Here is a 19,736-nt window from a genome sequence, read left to right on the forward strand (position 1 = left end):
TGAAATTTGTGAAATCTTCATTTCTGTTCCATAGAGTTAGAAAAACCAAGAGCACTGTGTGTGTGTGTGTGTGTGTGTGTGTGTGTGTGTGTGTGTGTGCTGAGTCATTTCAGTAACGTCCAACCCTTTGGAACCTTATGGATTATAGCCTGCCAGCCTACTCTGTCCATGGGGATTCTCCAGGTAAGAATACTGGGGTGAGTTGCCTTGCCCTTCTCTAGGGGATCTTCTCAATCCAGGGTTTGAACTCGCATCTCTTATGTCTCCAGCACTGGCAGGTGGGTACTTTACCACTAGCACCACCTGGGAAGCAGAGCATTTTACCTGGGAAGAAGAGTATTCTACTTTGAACCAGATAATTTTGCTTTCCAAGTGCACAGAGTATGAGCACCTCGCTCATCAGTTCAGTTCAGTTCAGTCACTCAATCGTGTCTGACTCTTTGTTACCCCATGGACCACAGCATGCCAGGCCTCCCTGTCCATCACCAACTCCCAGAGTTTACCCAAACTCATGTCCATTGAGTCCGTGATGCCATCCAACCATCTCATCCTCTGTCATCCCCTTCTCCTCCTGTGCTCAATCTTTCCCAGCTTCAGGGTCTCTTCAAATGAGTCAGTTCTTCACATAAGGTGGCCAAAGTATTGGAGTTTCAGCTTCAGCATCAGTCCTTCCAATGAACACCCAGGACTGATCTCCTTTAGGATGGACTGGTTGGATCTCCTTGCAGTCCAAGGGACTCTCAAGAGTCTTCTCCAACACCACAGTTCAAAAGCATCAATTCTTCGGTGCTCAGCTTTCTTTATAGTCCAACTCTCACATCCATACAAGACTACTGGAAAAACCATAGCCTTAACTAGATGAACCTTTGTTGACAAAGTAATGTCTCTGCTTTTCAATATGCTGTCTAGGTTGGTCATAACTTTCCTTCCAAAGAGTAAGCATCTTTTAATTTCATGGCTGTAGCCACCATCTGTAGTTGAGCCAAAAAAAAATAAAGTCTGCCACTGTTTCCCCATCTATGTGCCATGAAGTGATGAGATCTGAAGCCATAATCTTAGTTTTCTGAATGTTGAGCTTTAAGCCAACTTTTTCACTGTCCTGTTTCACTTTTATCAAGAGGCTCTTTAGTTCTTCACTTTCTGCAGAAAGGGTGGTGTCATGTGCATATCTGAGGTTATTGATATTTCTTCTGGCAATCTTGATTCCAACTTGTGCTTCCTCCAGTCCAGTGTTTCTCATGATGTACTCTACATATAAGTTAAATAAGCAGGGTGACAATATACAGCCTTGATGTACTCCTTTTCCTATTTGGAACCTGTCTGTTCTTCCATGTCCAGTTCTAACTGTTGCTTCCTGACTTGCATACTGATTTCTCAAGAGGGTTTCATAAGGAGTGCTATTAAAGAATCAAGGGAAAAAACCCTACTCCCTAGTCTAAACTGATTTCTGTTGTTTTCTACTGTCTTACTGTAGTAAATACAGAATGAATAGAACCTCTCCTTAAAATATCCTCACATGGAAGTCTTTTTGTTTTCTGGTGATGGGAAAAACTTTATTAACATGATACCAAAGGCAGAAACCATAAAGGGCAAAAGATTGATAAATTTAAGTTCACTAACATTTAAAATATAAAAATCCTAGCAGAAAAGGATGCAAGCTGATCTCTAAACTCCATCCCAGACACACCCAGAGGAGGTCACAGATAGGCTACAAAATAACCAGAGACTTTTCCAGCTCCTGCACATGCATCCAAAGCACAATGGATACAAACTACCCACAGGGGTTTCCTCAAATAACCTGAGGCAGCTAGGAGTCCATAAATGGTTCATAAATATTCTATGCATATGTACATCTGATTATATGTATTATGAGAAGACTTATGCAATAGAGCCTATTGCGGTGTAAACTGGAACAACTGAGCATATGCATGTGCCCATATGACCATTTGCATTTCGTTTCTTGATTGGTGGCATGTACAAGCTGTATTTGCACAGGGCACAACCAAAAGGAGGAGACAGAGATGGGAAGCATAAAAATGGGGAAGCCAAGAGGGATATTTTGATAATTACTTTAGGGTCAGCTTGCTCCCATGTTTTGGTAGTGTCTGTTTAATAAAAGATCTGTCCAGTTGAGTTGCAACTGAGCTAAAACTTGTCTATTATTTTAAACCCTTTATTCTGTAGTTCCAAATTTTTGTTGCAAGGAGACAAGGACCAAGGGAGAGAAATAATCCAACCTGACATAATGAATAAGCAAAAAATGGAAAGGAGCAAAGAAAATTACCATGCAACTCAGACACACACACACACACACACACACACACACACAATCATTCAAAGGTTCATAAATTTCATTCAACCTCATAAATAATGAAAGAATTGCACTGGAGAGCCAGGACCAGGACTGAAATGCAACAAGTGTTGCTGATAAAGCCATACTCTCTGTTCAAGCAGAGAGTCTCCCCAGATTGGCTAATAAAGAGCAGATATCCAGAACTCTGTTTATATCCAACTCCACCAGCTGCCCTGTCACCTAAAAACAACAAAAATTGAGTAGAAAAAGAGGAATGGGGGAAATGCAATCCTAATTCTTTAAAATGTTATCTAATATTTCCTATAACAAGACATAACTAAGATTGCTTAACTAAAAAATTACTAACAATCAGATTAGTAAATCTAAACAACCTTTAATGAAATTAGATATGAACATTTTCTAGAGGAAGTTCTTTCCTTACAAGATATGAGTAGTTCATTGGATCTGACTCAAGTAGATCAAAGTTTGTCCCTAAAATTTTAATGTTTCCTGTTTATCTTTTAAATTTTTTAAAATAATGCTTCTGTGATGGCTATCCAAATTTTCTCTTATATTCATGCTTTTGTCCATATAAATTAATATGTCTTAGAGAGTGGGAGAAAAGATTTAAGATTGGAAAGTAATAAACAATCTGTTTTCAATTACCACAACCCACTGAAAAGGGTGATTATTGAAAGTGATGCTACATTTTTTTTTTCATTGAGGCTAATTAAAAGATGCTTACTCCTTGGAAGGAAAGTTATGACCAACCTAGACAGCATGTTGAAAAGCAGAGACATTTTTTTGTCAATAAAGGTCCATCTAGTCAAGGCTATGGTTTTTCCAGTGATCATCTATGGATGTGAGAGTTGGACTATAAAGAAAGCTGAGCACTGAAGGATTGATGCTTTTGAACTGTGGTGTTGGAGAAGACTCTTGAGAGTCCCTTGGACTGCAAGGAGATCCAACCAGTCCATCCTAAAGGAGATCAGTCCTGGGTGTTCATTGGAAGGACTGAAGCTATAGCTGAAATTTCAATCCTTTGGACACCTGATGCAAAGTTCTGACTCAATGGAAAAGACCCTGGTGCTGGGAAAGATTGAAGGCAGGATGAGAAAGGGACAACAGAGGATGAGATGGTTGGATGGCATCACTGACTCAAGGAACATGGGTTTGGGTGGACTCTGGGAGTTGTTAATGGACAAGGAGGCCTGGCATGCTGCAGTTCATGGGGTCGCAAAGAGTCAGACACGACTGAGTGACTGAACTGAACTGAAATCACTTTACAATATTGTGGTGTTTTTGCCATACATTCATGTGAACCAGCAGTGGGTATACATGTGTTCCCCATTCTGACCCTCCCTCCCACCTCCCTCCCCATTCCATCTCTCAGGGTCATCCCAGTGCACCAGCCGTGAGCACTCTGTCTCATGCATCAAACCTGGATTGGCGATCTATTTCACATATGATAATATACATGTTTCCATGCTATGCTGGCAAATCATCCCACCCTTGTCTTCTCCACAGAGTCCAAAAGTCTGTTCTTTACATCTGTGTCTCTTTTGTTGTCTCGCATATAGGGTCATCGTTACCATCTTTCTAAATCTATATACATGCGTTAATATGCTGTATTGGTGTTTTTCTTTCTGACTTACTTCATTCTGTATATAGGCTCCAGTTTCATCCACCTCATTAAAACTGATTCAAATGCATTCTTTTTAATGGCTGAGTAATATTCCATTGTGTGTATGTGCCACACCTTTCTGTGGTACATATTCCATTCATCTGCCGATGGACATCTAGGTTGCTTCCATGTCCTGGCTATTATAAACAGTGCTGCGATGAACATTGGGGTACACGTGTCTCTTTAAATTCTGTTTCCTTAGTGTGTATGCCCAGCAGTGGGATTTCTGGGTCATATGAAAGTTCTATTTACAGTTTTTTAAGGAATCTCCACACTATTCTCTATAGTGGCTGTACTAGTTTGCATTCCCACCAACAGTATAAGAGGGTTCCTTTTTCATTGCAACCTGTCCAGCATTTATTGTTTGTAGACTTTTTGATAGCATCCATTCTGACTGGTGTGAGATAGTACCACATTGAGGTTTTGATTTGCATGTCTCTGATAATGAGTTATGTTGAGCAACTTTCCATGCGTTTTTTAGTCATCTGTATGTCTTCTTTGGAGAAACCTCTGTTTAGTTCTTTGGCCCATTTTTTGATTGGGTCGCTTATTTTTCTGGAATTGAGCTGCAGGAGTTGCTTGTATATTTTTGAGATTAATTCAAAAAGAATCCACTTCATTTATTTTTATATAAAACTTTAAGTTTCACCAGAACCTGAAAGCCATACGTTCCAAAAGATTAAAAACCAGTGGTAAGTCTTCATGTGTCACTATAAATGATCTATTTAAGGGGGAAAAACATGACAAAGAAGGCAAAAACAACAACAACAACAACACAACAACAAACTACCAAGCAATGAACTTGAATAATGGACCTTTAGGAGAGAAAATCAGATCCTAGTTAAAACCATAAATTGAGAAGCTGCATTATTCACTTTCTATGCAAACATGTATATATTTTAACTGCTATTTGTTAGTGGGTGGTTCCATAGTAAGACTGCATAATGTGCAAAGATATTTAAGCAATTCATCAGTGATATTAAGTATTACTTAATGTATTGCAGAATTCTATAACTGGCACGTGGTAATACTCGCATAAATTGGATTTAGAATAATAATCTGTGTACTAATGGAGCAATTACTTTCTAAGAAAAAGCGAATATTTTGAAAAACTCCTTTGGTCTTAAAACCATACTGACTTTTACTCTCCACATAAAATTTAATCTCCACTGCTTTTAAAATTATGTGTATCATGTTGAAGAAGCAGTAAACAAACAAACAAACAAAAACAACAAATGTGAAACACAAATTTGGCATCTATACTATTAAAAAAAAAGCCAAACAGACCTCATTTGTCAAAATCTGGAGGTGTGGAATTTCCAGCATATTTCCCAATGCTGAGCCCAGCAAGCAGTAAAAGCTAATCACATTACATACCTATCCTTCGAAGAGACCACGCAACCTCTTGTGTTTTATGGCTCCTTTATTCCCCTACAGTAATGTGCTTAAAATGTCTCATTCAAACAATGTTTATCAGTGATTATTTTCACTATGACATCTTCACCAGTGTGTTGCTAACAAAAAATCAAGAAAAATGGGCTTAAAAGGTATAAATACCACAGCAAAACATGCCATTGAAAGAAAGGACACCTAGAGACTTCATGGAGCTACTCAACTCGTGCTGCATTTTTTCCCCACCCTAATTCACATTTGTCTGAAAAGTTAAGGGGGGCTTGAAGGGCAATGTTTATTTTAACTTTTGTTTTTCTTTTAAGAAAGAAAATGAAGATATAATTATAGGCTGTTTAGTAACATTGTTATTCTTTTGGGTCTTCCTAAAATTTCCCCAAAAGTATATACAATAAAACATCAACACATGGCTAGAATATTCATGATCTATCTACTTGTCTGTCTATCTATGTATTGAGAGACATGAGTGGAGGTTCAGAGAGCATAGCTACTGAGGAAAGCATGGGATCTGAGTGAAATCAGTTTAATAACAGCTGAATACATGTAGTGGATGATCTTCCTAATGTTCATGTATTGTAAGCTGTTCAGTTAAACTCCTTAGACACTGAAATTCTCGGAAACAAGAATTCAGTATGATGATGTTTTAAATGTCATACTTTGCTGAGCCATTTAAATGTGTAAAACTAATGATCTTGTTCTCTGATGCTTCAAAAAAATATTTGACCAAATTATGACAAAAGCAGAATTTAAAAAATTTTCTATTGATATCTGCTAGTCATGAGGAGCAGTCAGATTAGTGAATCCATTTTTGTTTTCATGGCCGCCCTGAAGGATGCCATATTTGAAGGCAAGTACCAGGAGACAAAGGCCGTCTAAATCTGCCTGAACAGTAAAATTTAACCTAACTAATTCAACAGATTTTACTGCTCCTGATTCATCTTACAAACTAAATGAGATAAATGTTGGAGTGAACTTCCTTCTCCTGACTTTATGTCTTGGCTTGAAGAAACATCAGTTAGGGTAACTTTCCTTTCATTTTTTCCACCCCAAAATTCAGTCCTTCTGAAAAAAGTACATTTCCACTTAGGTAAGTTTAGGAATGCACTGTAGGTGTGCCAAGCTGAACCTGTCTCTTCTTTTGTCTTCTGAGTATCTTCCTGTCCATGAAGAGCATTTTCTCTGGGTGCTCCAATCTATAGCAAATGTTCAGTGGAAAAGGCTTTGCTTTTGTTTGGGAGGCCAGGGAGATGTCAGGCTCTGCCTTGGATTAGTCTATGTGGTTTTGCACTTGGAAATACATTTTGGTCATATACATAAACCAATTCTTCAACATTTATAAAGCAATAAAATTGCTTTCCCTCCCTGCCCCCCACCTATCCGTCTTTGCTTCATCTGTCAGTTTGTTAAGAACTTACGTGAAAAATAAATATTTTTGTATTTACCTTCTCAAGCTCCAATAAGTATGCTACTTTAAACCTAAACAGTGAAATAGATATTTTCCAAGAAAGAAGAAATGTTGCACTCGTAAAAATCCTATTCAAGGTGACATTTAAAAGGACACTTTTTTTTTTACAATAAATCAAGTGTTTTTTTAATAAGAACTATTTATGAAAGGAAGTTAATAATTAAAGGTGAAAGAACCTACAAGAGAGTGATATCTATAGTTCTGCCTACATGCTCACTATAATAACTTTTAGATTTTGTTCAAAAAGAAAATGCCCCCTTCTCATAAAAATGCCTTCACCTAAGGAATGTGTTTAGATACTGAATGGACTTGAAAACAATGAGAGCAGATGACACAGAAACTCTAACTAGGAAACCTGGTTTATTGTAGTCTTATTTCTAATGTTAAGTTCTCATGGACACCCACTGACCCTATTTCCAGGATTAGATTCAAGCTGAATCTAGAGCAAATTCAGGAGTTGTCTAATAGACATGACCCAACATTTTAACATTACTGATGAAACTGGAAAAAAAAAATGTGAAAAGAGTCATTAGTTGTAAAAACAAGCCTTAAATTTTTCTTGCAATTCATAAATACATTGTTTAAATTTTCAATATGTTCAAAGCACCTTCATCATAAAGGAAAGTTTTGACACAGACATGAACAATTATAGTAAAATTAATAATGGGGCAAGAGTTTGAGGATCCAAGAAATTCAAAATTACCAGATAAATTTTGCATTTTGATAAGATTATGGTCTGTTTAAAACATTAGACAGTTAAGTTCAGTCTCTCAGTCTGTTGCACAGATGTGTCCGACTATTTGTGACCACATGGACTACAGCATGCCAGGCCTCCCTATCCACCACCTGTTCCCAAAACTTACTCAAACTCATGTCCATAGAGTTGGGGATGCCATCCAACCATCTCATCCTCTGTCATCCCCTTCTCCTCCCACCTTCAATCTCCCAGCATCAGGGTCTTTTCAAATGAGTCAGCTCTTTGCATCAGGTGGCCAAAGGATTGTAGGTTCTGCTATAGCATCAGTCCTTCCAATGAATATTCAGAACTAATTTCCTTTAGGATGGACTGGTTGGATTTCCTTGCAGTCGAAGGGACTCTTAAGAGTCTTCTCTAGAACTACAATTCAAGAGCATCAATTCTTCAGTGCTCAGCTTTCTCTATAGTCCAACTCTCACATCTATACACGACTACTGGAAAAAACATAGCTTTGACTAGATGGACCTTTGTTGGCAAAGTAATGTCTCTGCTTTTTAATACACTGTCTAGATTGATCATAGCTTTTCTTCCAAGGAGCAAGCATCCTTTAATTTCATGGCTGCAGTCACAATCTGCAGTGATTTTGGAGCCAAGAAAATAAATTCTCTCATTGTTTCTATTATTTCTCCATCTATTTGCCATGAAACGATGGGACCATCCATTTTCTAAGTTTTCTGAATGTTGAGTTTTAAGGCAACTTTTTCACTGTCCTCTTTCACTTTCATCAAGAGGCTCTTTAGTTTCTCTTTGCTTTCTTCCAAAAGGGTGGTATCATCTGTATATCTGAGGTTATTGATATTTCTCCCTGCAATTTTGATTTCAGCTTGTGCTTCTTTCAGCCCGGCATTTTGCATGATGTACTCTTCATATAAGTTAAATAAGCAGGGTGACAATATACAGTCTTGACATACTCCTTCCCCTATTTGGAACCAGTCCGTTGTTCCATGTCTAGTTCTAACTGTTGCTTCTTGATCTGCATCAGGTCATGTGTCTGGTGTTCCCATCACTTGATGAATTTTCTACAGTTTGTTGTGATCCACACAGTCAAAGGCTTTGGTGTATTCAATAAAGCAGAAGTAGATGTTTTTCTGGAACTCTCTTGCTTTTTCTGTTATCCAATGAATGTTGGCAATTTGATCTCTGGTTCCTCTGCCTTTTCTAAATCCAGCTTGAACATCTAGAAGTTCATTGTTCACATACTATTAAAGCCTGGCTTGGAGGATTTTGAGCATAACTTTGCTAGCTTGTCAGATGAGTGCAATTATGCTGTAGTTTGAGCATTCTTTAGCATTGAATTTCTGTAGGATTGGAATGAAAAGTGACCTTTTACATTCCTGTGGCCACAGCTGAGTTTTCCATACTTGAGTGGTATATTGAGTGCAACACTATCACAGCATCATCTTTTAGGATTTGAAATAACTCAATTGGAATTCCATAACCTCCACTAGCTTTGTTCATAGTGATGCTTCCTAAGGCCCACTTGAGTCCCCATTCCCGGATGTCTGGCTCTAGGTGACTGATCACACCATTGCGGTTATGTGAGTCATGAAGATATTTTTTGCATAGTTCTTCTATGTAATCTTGCAACCTCTTTTTAATATCTTCTAATATGCTTCTGTTTGGTCCATACCATTTCTGTCCTTTATTGTGCCCATCTTTGCATGAAATGTTTCCTTGGTATCTCTAATTTTCTTGAAGAGATCTCTAGTCTTTCCCATTCTATTGTTTTCCTCTTTCTTTACATGGATCACTGAGGAAGGCTTTCTTATCTCTCCTTGCTATTCCTTGGAACTCTGCATTCAAATGCATATATCTTTGCTTTCCTCCTTTACCCTTTGCATCTTTTCTTTTAACAACTATTTGTAAGGCCTCCTCAGAGAACCATTTTGCCTTTTAGCATTTCTTTTTCTTGGGAATGGTCTTGATCACTGTCTCCTGCACAATGTCATGAACCTCTGTCCATTGTTCTTCAGGCACTCTGTCTATCAGATCTAATCCCTTGAATCTATTTGTCACTTTCACTGTATAATCGTAAGTGATTTGATTTAGGTCATACCTGAATGGTCTAGTGGTTTTCCCTACTTTCTTCAATTTAAGTCTGAATTTGGCAGTAAGGCATTCCTGATCAAAGCCACAGTCAGCTCCTGGTCTTGTTTTTGCTTACTGTATAGAGTTTCTCCATCTGTGGCTGCAAAGCATATAATCAATCTGATTTCAGTGTTGACCATCTGGTGATGTCCATGTGTAGAGTCCCCTCTTGTGTTGTGGGAAGAGGGTTTTTACTATGATCAGTGTGTTCTCTTGGCAAAACTCTGTTATCCTTTCATGTGCTTCATTTTGTACTCCAAGGCCAAAGTTGTCTGTTACTCCATGTATCTCTGACTTTCTTCTTTTGCTTTCCAGTCCCTTTTAATGAAAAGGACACCTTTTTTTAGGTGTTAGTTCTAGAAGGTCTTGTAGATCTTCATAGAACCGTTCAATTTCATCTTCTTCAGCATTAGTGGTTGGGGCATAGACTTGGATTACTGTGATATTGAATGGTTTGCCTTGGAAATGAACAGAGATTATTCTGTCACTTTTGACATTGCATCCAAGTACAGCATTTCAGACTCTTTTGTTTACTATAATGGCTGCTGCTTTTCTTCTAAGGGATTCTTGCCCACAATAGTAGATACAATGGTGATCTGAGTTAAATTCACATCTTCCAGTCCATTTTAGCTCAGTGATTTCTAAACTGTCGATGTTCATTCTTGTCATCTGTTTAACCACTTCCAATTTGCCTTGATTCATGGAAGTAAGGGAGAAGGCAATGGCACCCCACTCCAGTACTCTTGCCTGGAAAATCCCATGGACGGAGGAGCCTGGTGGGCTGCAGTCCATGGGGTCGCAAAGAGTCGGACACAACTGAGCAATTTCACTTTCACTTTTCACTTTCATGCATTGGAGAAGGAGGAAATGGCAACCCACTCCAGTGTTCTTGCCTGGAGAATCACAGGGATGGGGGAGCCTGGTGGGCTGCTGTCTATGGGGTTACACAGAGTCAGACACGACTGAAGCGACTTAGCAGCAGCAGCATGGAACTAACATTCCAGGTTCCTATGCAATATTGCTCTTCACAGCATCAGACTTTATCTCTATCACCAGTCACACCCACAACTGGGTGTTGTTTTTGCTTTGGCTCTGTCTCTTAATTCTTTCTGGAGTTATTTCTCCACTGATCTCCTGTAACATATTGGGCACCTCATGACCTGGGGAGTTCATCTTTCAGTGTCCTATCTTTTTGCTTTTTCATGCTGTTCATGGGGTTCTCAAAGCATGAATATTGGTTTTCCATTCCCTTCTCCAGTGGACCACATTTTGTCAGAACTCTCCACCATGACCCATCCATCTTGGCTTTCCCTACATGGTATAGCTCATAGTTTCATTGAGGTAGATAAGACTGTGGTCCATGTGATCAGTTTGGTTAGTTTTCTGTGATTGTGGTTTTCATTCTGTCTCCCTTTGATGGGAAAGGATAAGCAGCTTATTGAAGCTTTCTGATGGGAGAATCTCACTGAGGGTGAAACTGGGTCTTGTTCTGATAGGCAGAGCCATGCTCAGTAAATCTTTAATCCAATTTTCTGTTGATAGGTGAGGCTGTGTTGCCTCCCTGTTGTTTTACTTGAAGCCAAACTATGGTGGAAGTAATGAAGATAACGCAATCTCCTTCAAAAGGTCCCAGCCTTGCATTACTGAGCTCAGTACCCCCGACCCTGCAGCCACCATCGACCCATGCCTCCCCTAGAGACACCTGGACACTCATGAGCAAGTCTGGGCCAGTCTCTTGTGGGATCACTGCTCCTTTCTCCTGGGTCCTGGTGTACACATTTCTGTTTTTGCCCTCTAAGAGTCTGTTTCCACATTCTTGTGTAAGCTCTGGAGGCTCTATGGTGGCATTAATGGAGACCTCTTCCAAGAGGGCTTATGCTATATCCGCGTCTGCTGCACCTAGAGTCCTTACCCCTGTGGTAGGTCACTGATGAGCTGTACCTTTGCAGGAGAGCCTCAAACACAGTTGTGTCTCAGTCTGGGGTCAATGGGTCCTGGTGCACTCAAGATTTGTTTGAGCCCTCTGAGCGTCTCTGGCAGGTAGGCGGTTTGATTCTAAACGTGATTTTGCCCCTTCTACCATCTGGTTCAGGCTTCTCCTTTTCATTTGGACATGGGGTAACTTTTTAGTAGGTTCCAACTATGCAGAGTACATCATGAGAAACACTGTGCTGAAAGAAGCACAAGCTGGAATCAAGATTGCTGGGAGAAATATCAATAATCTCAGATATGCAGATGACACCACCCTTATGGCAGACAGTGAAGAGGAACTAAAAGCTTCTTGATGAAAGTGAAAGAGGAGAGTGAAAAAGTTGCCTTAAAGCTCAACATTCAGAAAACAAAGATCATGGCATCTATCCCATCACTTCATGGGAAATAGATGGGAAACAGTGGAAACAGTGTCAGACTTAATTTTGGGGGGGGGGCTCCAAAATCACTGCAGATGATGAGTGCAGCCATGAAATTAAAAGACGCTTACTCTTTGGAAGAAAAGTTATGAACAACATAGAAAGCATATTCAAAAGCAGAGACATTGCTCTGCCAACAAAGGTCCATCTAGTCAAGGCTATGATTTTTCCAGTGGTCATGTATGGATGTGAGAATTGGACTGTGAAGAAAGCTGAGTGCCAAAGAATTTATGCATTTGAACTGTGGTGTTGGAGAACACTCTTGAGAGTCCCTTGGACTGCAAGGAGATCCAACAAGTCCATTCTAAAGGAGATCAGCCCTGGGTGTTCTTTGGAAGGAATGATGGTAAAGCTGAAACTCCAATACTTTGGCCACCTCATGCGAAGGGTTGACTCATTGGAAAAGACTCTGATGCTGGGAGGGATTTGGGGCAGGAGGAAAAGGGGACGATAGAGGATGAGATGGTTGGGAACTCACATACACCCATGGTGGATTCATGCTGATGTATGGCGAAACCAATACAGCATTGTAAATTAAAGTAAAATAAATAAATAAAATAAATGGATGGCATCACTGACTCGATGGACATGATTCTGAGTGAACTCCTGGAGTTGGTGATGAACTGGGAGGCCTGGCGTGCTGCGATTCATGGGGTTGCAAAGAGTCGGACACTGAGCAACTGAACTGAACTGAACATTCTCCAGTTGGTGGTTGTTCAGCAGCAAGTTGTAGTTTTGGAGTTCTCAGAGAAGATGCGTACACAACTTTCTACTCCACCATTTTCCAGCAACTCATTAGATAAAAATCTGGCTTAGTGTCTAGGTCAGCAATACATAAATAACCAATCAGTTTGAGAAGATCTCAGGTAAATTAATTTATGTTAGACATATATGTCATGTAAATGATTTAAAATATTAATAACATATTCTACTAAGTATTTATAAAATATTAACCTAAAATAAATGGCCTACATAGTAATTGGTGATTCTGAATTTCTGTTGGAAAGCTATATATACATATATTTATTCAATATATAATGTGAGGTATTTTATTGGATACAGAGGAAGAACTGAATAATTATGACCAGAGAAGGGAAAAGTTGATAAGATATTACATATAAACTAAGTCATAAAAGATAATTTATCTTAGTTGAGTAGTTTAGGTGGTAAATTGTCCTTGAATGGTGATGAAAAAGTGAAGATAAGTCATCTCAGACATGTGATGGTCAAAGACATATGACATTTCAGTGACTCTTAGGAAAGTAGAAAAAAGAGTTGAGAAGTAAGGAGACAGGGAGGTCATGACATGAGATTGTAGAAACAGGGTAAACAGGACGACACCAAACAAGGGGTTTAGATTTTGGCCTGGAAGAAACGAAAGCTCATCAAAATTTTCTCATGAGGGCAGTGGCAGAAATAATGTCTTAACGTAGTGAAGTGAAAGTGAAGTCTCTCAGTCGTGTCCGACTCTTTGCGACCCCGTGAACTGTAGCCTACCAGGCTCCTCCGTTTTTGGGATTCTCCAGGCAAGAATACTGGAGTGGGTTGCCATTTCCTTCTCCAGGGGAACTTCCCGACCCAGGGATCGAACCCAGGTCTCCCGCATTGCAGGCAGACACTTTAATCTCTGAGCCACCATGAAAGCCCAGGTAGGGCTTAACATAGGTACACAACAATAATTTTATAATGGGAATTATGAGAAAGTGACCATAGTCTTGATTGCATATACTACTAAACTAAAGCAACCAAGACAGTACGGAACTGGCACAAAAAGAGAAATATAAATCCATGGGACAGGATAGAAAGGCCAGAAATGAGCCCATGCATCTATGGTTGACTGATGGTTTAGTCAGTAAGTTGTGCCCAACTCTTGCGACCCTGTGGATTGTAGCCTGCCGAGCTCCTCTGTCCATGGAATTCTCAGGCAAGAATACTGGAGTGGGTTGCCATTTCCTTCTCCAGGGCATCTTCCCAACCCAGGAATCAAACTCGGGTCTCCTGCATTGGAGGAAGATTCTTTACCAACTGAGTTACTATGGGCAATTAATCTATGACACAGGAGGCAAGAATATACAATGGAGAAAAGACAGACTTCAATAACTGTTGCTGGAAAAACTGAAAAGCTATATGTAGAAGAATGAAATCAAAACATCATCTAACATCATAGAAAAATAATCTTAAAATGGATTAAAGACCTGAATGTAAGCTGGATGCTATAAAATAAAACCACTACAATATTGTAAAGTAATCAGCCTCCAATTAAAATAAATAATTTTTAAAAAATAAAATAAAATCAGGCTTAAAAATACTCTTATAGGAAAACATAGAATAACTCTTTGATATAAATCACAGCAATGTATTTTTGGATTCACATCCTAGAGTAATGAAAATAAAAACAAAATAGATATGGAACCTAATTAAACTTAAAAGCTATTACACAACAAAAGAAACCATAAACAAATTAAAGATAAAATATTTGCAAACAAGATGTTAATCTCCAAAATATCCAAACAGCTCATGCAGCCCAAAATAAAAAACAAACAACCCATGCAAAAATTGGGCAGAAGATCTAAATACACATTTCTCCAAAGAAAACATACAGATATCCAAAAGGCACATGAAAAGATGCTCAATACCTTTAATCATTAGAGAAATCCAAATCAAAACAGCAATGAGATATCATATCAAGTTGTCAGAATGGCAATCATCAAAAACTCTACAAACAATAAGTGCTGGAGAGGGTGTGGAGAAAAGGGAATCCTTTTAAACTGTTTGTAGGGATGTAAATAGATACAGCCACTACAGAGAACAGTATGGATGTTCCTTAATATCTAAAAATATAGCTACTACATGATCCAGAAATCCCACTCCTGGGCATATCGGCAGAAAGCTATAAATTGAAGAGATATATACATCTCAATGCTCATTGCAGCACTACTTTAAAGTAGTCATGACATGGACACACCTAAATGTCCATTGACAGATGAATGGATGAAGAAGGTGTGGTACACACACACAATGGTAGAGTAGCCATAAAAGAGAATGAAATAATGCCATCTGCAGCAACATGGATGGACCTAGAGCTCATCATACACGTGAAGTAATCCAGACAGAAAAAGACAAATATTGTACAATATGACTTATATGTGGAATCTAAAAATAAAAAAGAAAAAAGTTACAAATGAACTTATTTTCCAAACAGAAAGAGATTCATAGACATAGAAAACTTATGGTTATGAAAGAGGAAAGGTTGTGCGGGAGGGATAAATTAGGAGATTGTGATTAATATACACACTACTTTATATAAAATAGATAACCAACAAGGGCCTATTGTATAGCCCAGGGAACTATAATCAATACTTTTTAATAACCTACAAGGGAAGAGAATCTGAAGAAGAATATATATGTAAAATCACTGAGTTGTCCTGTACCTCTGAAACTAATATGATATTGCAAATCAAATATACTTCATTATAAATCAAGTAATAAAATAAATAAATAAATAAAATAAAAATGCCATTTTCCCACAGTAAATCTATAAGTTTCACTTACTATCAATATAAACCTTAGAAAAATTTTTACAAAATATGAAAGATTGATATTAAAATGCAGACAATTGAATCATGACACAAGGAATAACCAACACAATTCTCAAAACTAAGAATAAAGTAGGGAAAATTGCCCTACCAGATTTCAAGGTTGATTATGAAATTGTGAAATTAAGATAGTACCATATTGACACAGAAAGAGACAAATAGATCAAAGAGAAAAAAGTAGATCAAAAACAGGTGAATGATTCTTGACAATGCCATAGACAAAAATAAACTCCTGAGTGAGTAAAGATTTAAAATCAAAAGTATTAAAATAAGTGATAGATATCTATGATCTTGAGATCAGAATGAAGGGTTAATAGGGTAGCAGAGATGTGCCTGCAAACGGGTCTCTCTGCTCATGCTGAGCGTCCTTGCATACGAGGCGTTCTGCCAAAGAGTCTGGATACAGCCTTGAGTTTAATAGTCCCTTGCAAACGAGGGAGCATTCCCTTCTTGAGATAAGAGGGAGATGAGGGCTTTGTGCAGACTCTGCAGTAGACAGAGATTTCACTCCCCTTTGCTGTACGATAACATGTATGCACCTGCACTGTACTGAAAAGGCTTATTCTTACAGTCTGGAATTCTGCCTAAGGAGGGCTTTATAATAATAAACGGCAATTAGTTTGCCCAGTTCTGTTCCTCTGGCCAGAGTGGTGTCCTGTCTGTCTCTTGTGTGTCTTGTATGTTCTGTGTCATTTCACTCATAGTAACCAGCATCAGAAGTCATTTTTTAGAAAAAATATCAAAAACAAAAACCCATAACTTTAGAGTAAATCATTATTAATTTGACTAAATTGAATTAAATTTACATAAATATATTGAACAAATGAAGGAACTATAAATGACATTAGAATACTTGATTTTAATTTTAGGATAAATCAACCTATAAATAACAAATAATTAGTATCCAGAATTTTTTTAAAATGCATAGAAACAAAAATTTACAGAACTCCATAGAAATTATTGCCTGTAGTTAAGACCAATCAATTCATGCACACATGCACAAAGCAATAAAAAATAACATAGAAAAATATCTGTTAGTAAATCTAGCATCCAAAACTCAATAATTCCTCTCAGTCCCATTACTATCTCTCTAGAATATCCCAGTTTTTCTTATCCAGAATTATAGCAGTAGCCTCTCAACTCATCTACCAGTTTTATTCATGTCCTCTTCATTCTGCTCTCAATACAACTGTTACAGAGATCTCATTAAATCAGGTGTTATATTAAACAGTTCTGAACAACACCAGCACTTTTTCAATCTCAACTTGAGTTAAAGGCTTATAGTGTAGCCCCATTATAAATCTCAGTTTGCCCAACAGAGTCCTGTTTTAGATTTGCTGTTCCAACTTAGTTATTAACAGTGCTCCCTCTCACTCTTAAAAGTGTCCTATTGGGTGATGTACAGTTATTTGCCAAGATCCAATCCCTGCAGCATCTATTTTCTCATCTTGTTCCATTCTCCCTGATTATTTAGGATTAGCATCATTCTCTGCATGTTCTTATTTCAAAGATTTTTGGTTGCATGTTAAATTTCCTCTGCCTGGAACCCAAACATCCCTTGTCTATATTTCTTTCCAGGTTTTTGATAAAATTTCAAGTTATCAGTCAAGGACCATTTTATTTGTAATAGCAATACTACTTTCATGCTTCACTTGATATATTCCACTCCCTAACTCTACTTTATTTTTTGTCATGACTTCTATCACTTTTTGACATATAATATGTTCATTTGTTTTCTCTTCCTCTATCCTTCTATAATATAAGTGCTTGAAGAGCAGGAATTTGCACTTGTTCATTCGCATCCAATAGTGTGTATCACATAATTCAGATTCAACAAATATTTGTTTAATAAAAAATAGCTGCATTACATAATATTATGCATAATGATGATATTATGCACAATATTAAAGAAGTAAAAATGCCTAATGTTAATGCATATAAAGAAATAATGCTATATACTATACCACTCTATATAAATCAAAATTTTGGTTACCAAAATTTAGTTACTTTGCAGGAGGAAGAACAAAAGGAAAAAATATGACTGAGTTATCGGTCATTTCAACTTTTAGCTGAAATACTTTTTATACTTACTAACAAAACATGAGGTAAACATGGAAAAATGAATGGTTTTAAATTCACAATGGTGAAAATACTGATATATTATATTATTTTTTGTATTTTTCTTGTATTAAATGTATTACTTTTTTGCAGTTATTCCTTTAAAATATGATACACATCAATTATCTTTCATTGGAAAATGAATTAGCAAAGGAAATGAATTTTTCATTCATTAATTAATCATTTATAAATCCTTCCATAAAATGCAAATCGATTTGAAGAACACATTTATTGAACTCATATACCATTTTGGGTATTGTGTGCAGTGGAAAATACTGAAGCTAAAACCATAAATTGCAAGAAAACAAGTGATGTTTTAGGGTATTATTCACTCTATAATATAACTGAAGGAGTATCATTTATTTCAAACTACTTTAACAATCTTAACTATGTTATATCATAGAGTATTCTTTTCGGCATAGTGTATCACTAGCTCTCCAGTTTTGCCCCGTGTATCCTCTTGCTTACTCAATAAACTCCTTCTTTAGTTTTCCTGAGCATAAAAGGAAAATAATATTTACTGAGACCACATAACTTCCTAATTTTTGCTCATTCAAGAAGTAACATAACACTCCTTTCCCCACCTCACAGAAACAACTGGAATCTTGTTTGCAAAAAGCATTTTATGAACTCTAAATACTTTTATGATCATTAAGACTTATTGTCATTCTCCGAAAGAAACCAGGGAAGGCAAAGGCAACCCACTCCAGTACTCTTGCCTGGAAAATCCGACAGATGGAGGAGCCTGGTAGGCTGCAGTCCATGGGGTCACAAAGAGTCAGACACAACTGACTGGCTTAACTTTCACTTTTTACTTTCATGCACTGGAGAAGGAAATGGCAGCCCACTCCAGTGTCCTTGCCTAGAGAATCCCAGGCGTGGTGGAGCCTGGTGGGTTGCTGTCTATGGGGTCGCACAGAGTAGGATACGACTGAAGCAGCTTAGTAGCAGCAGCAGCAGCAGAAACAATTTCCAAAAATTCAGTGATAATTTTTGTAGGGGAAAAGATGTGGAAAAAATGAAAAGGAAAACTACAGGTATTAAAGGAGATTTTTCCTAATTAATGAGAAAAGTAACAGGGAATTCTCAGCTGAAGTTCTGTTTCAGAACAATGATTGAAAACTTCTCTGTTTTTCATTTCTTGGCCAGTAATGAATAGAAAATATGCTCATGTGACTCAGAGAGGATAATGTAAATTATCGTTTCCCATAACAAAAATAGAGTACCAAAAGTTTGTACTGATGAAAACTTTATTTTGGGAACAAACAACAAACACAGAGCTGCAACTAGATACCATGACACTACTGATACAAATAATTTCAGCAGCAAAGGTAAGCAATTGTTTGCAATTTTCTTTCTGATACTGAAAAATCTATAAAAATCAATTTAGCAACTCAAAAGAAATGAAAACTTTAAAGAAATTGTTCTTTGAGTATACTCACAGAAATAACAGTAGATAACGAAATTACATAGAAACATGTACATTGTAATCAGAAACATTTAAATTGGTGGCTACATTGTCAACAGATTACATTCTATGAAAAGGTATAATTATCTCTAGACATGATAATAATATCATTGTATCTAAAAGATACAGTGGAAACTACTTTGTGAGTGATTCCCTTTTCTTTTCTATTAATTTATCTTCTTTCCAGAAAAACAGCAAAAACAGTTTTCATAGAATAAAGGAGTTATATGAAATATATAGTGTACTAGCAGGGAAGTGATTTCATATGCATGAAAAAAATTAGTTTATGTATTATTTTCTTATAATCATTTCAAATCTAAAAATATGCATACAAAGCTCCCCATGTTCAAGACACATAAAGAAGAAAATGCTAGCTTTTCTTAGATTTCCATGTACTTTGTAACTAATTAGAACCTATATTGTCAATATACAATTATACAATATATAAT

Source organism: Ovis aries, chromosome 6, assembly GCF_016772045.2.
Source record: "Ovis aries strain OAR_USU_Benz2616 breed Rambouillet chromosome 6, ARS-UI_Ramb_v3.0, whole genome shotgun sequence".
Lineage (NCBI taxonomy): Eukaryota > Metazoa > Chordata > Mammalia > Artiodactyla > Bovidae > Ovis > Ovis aries.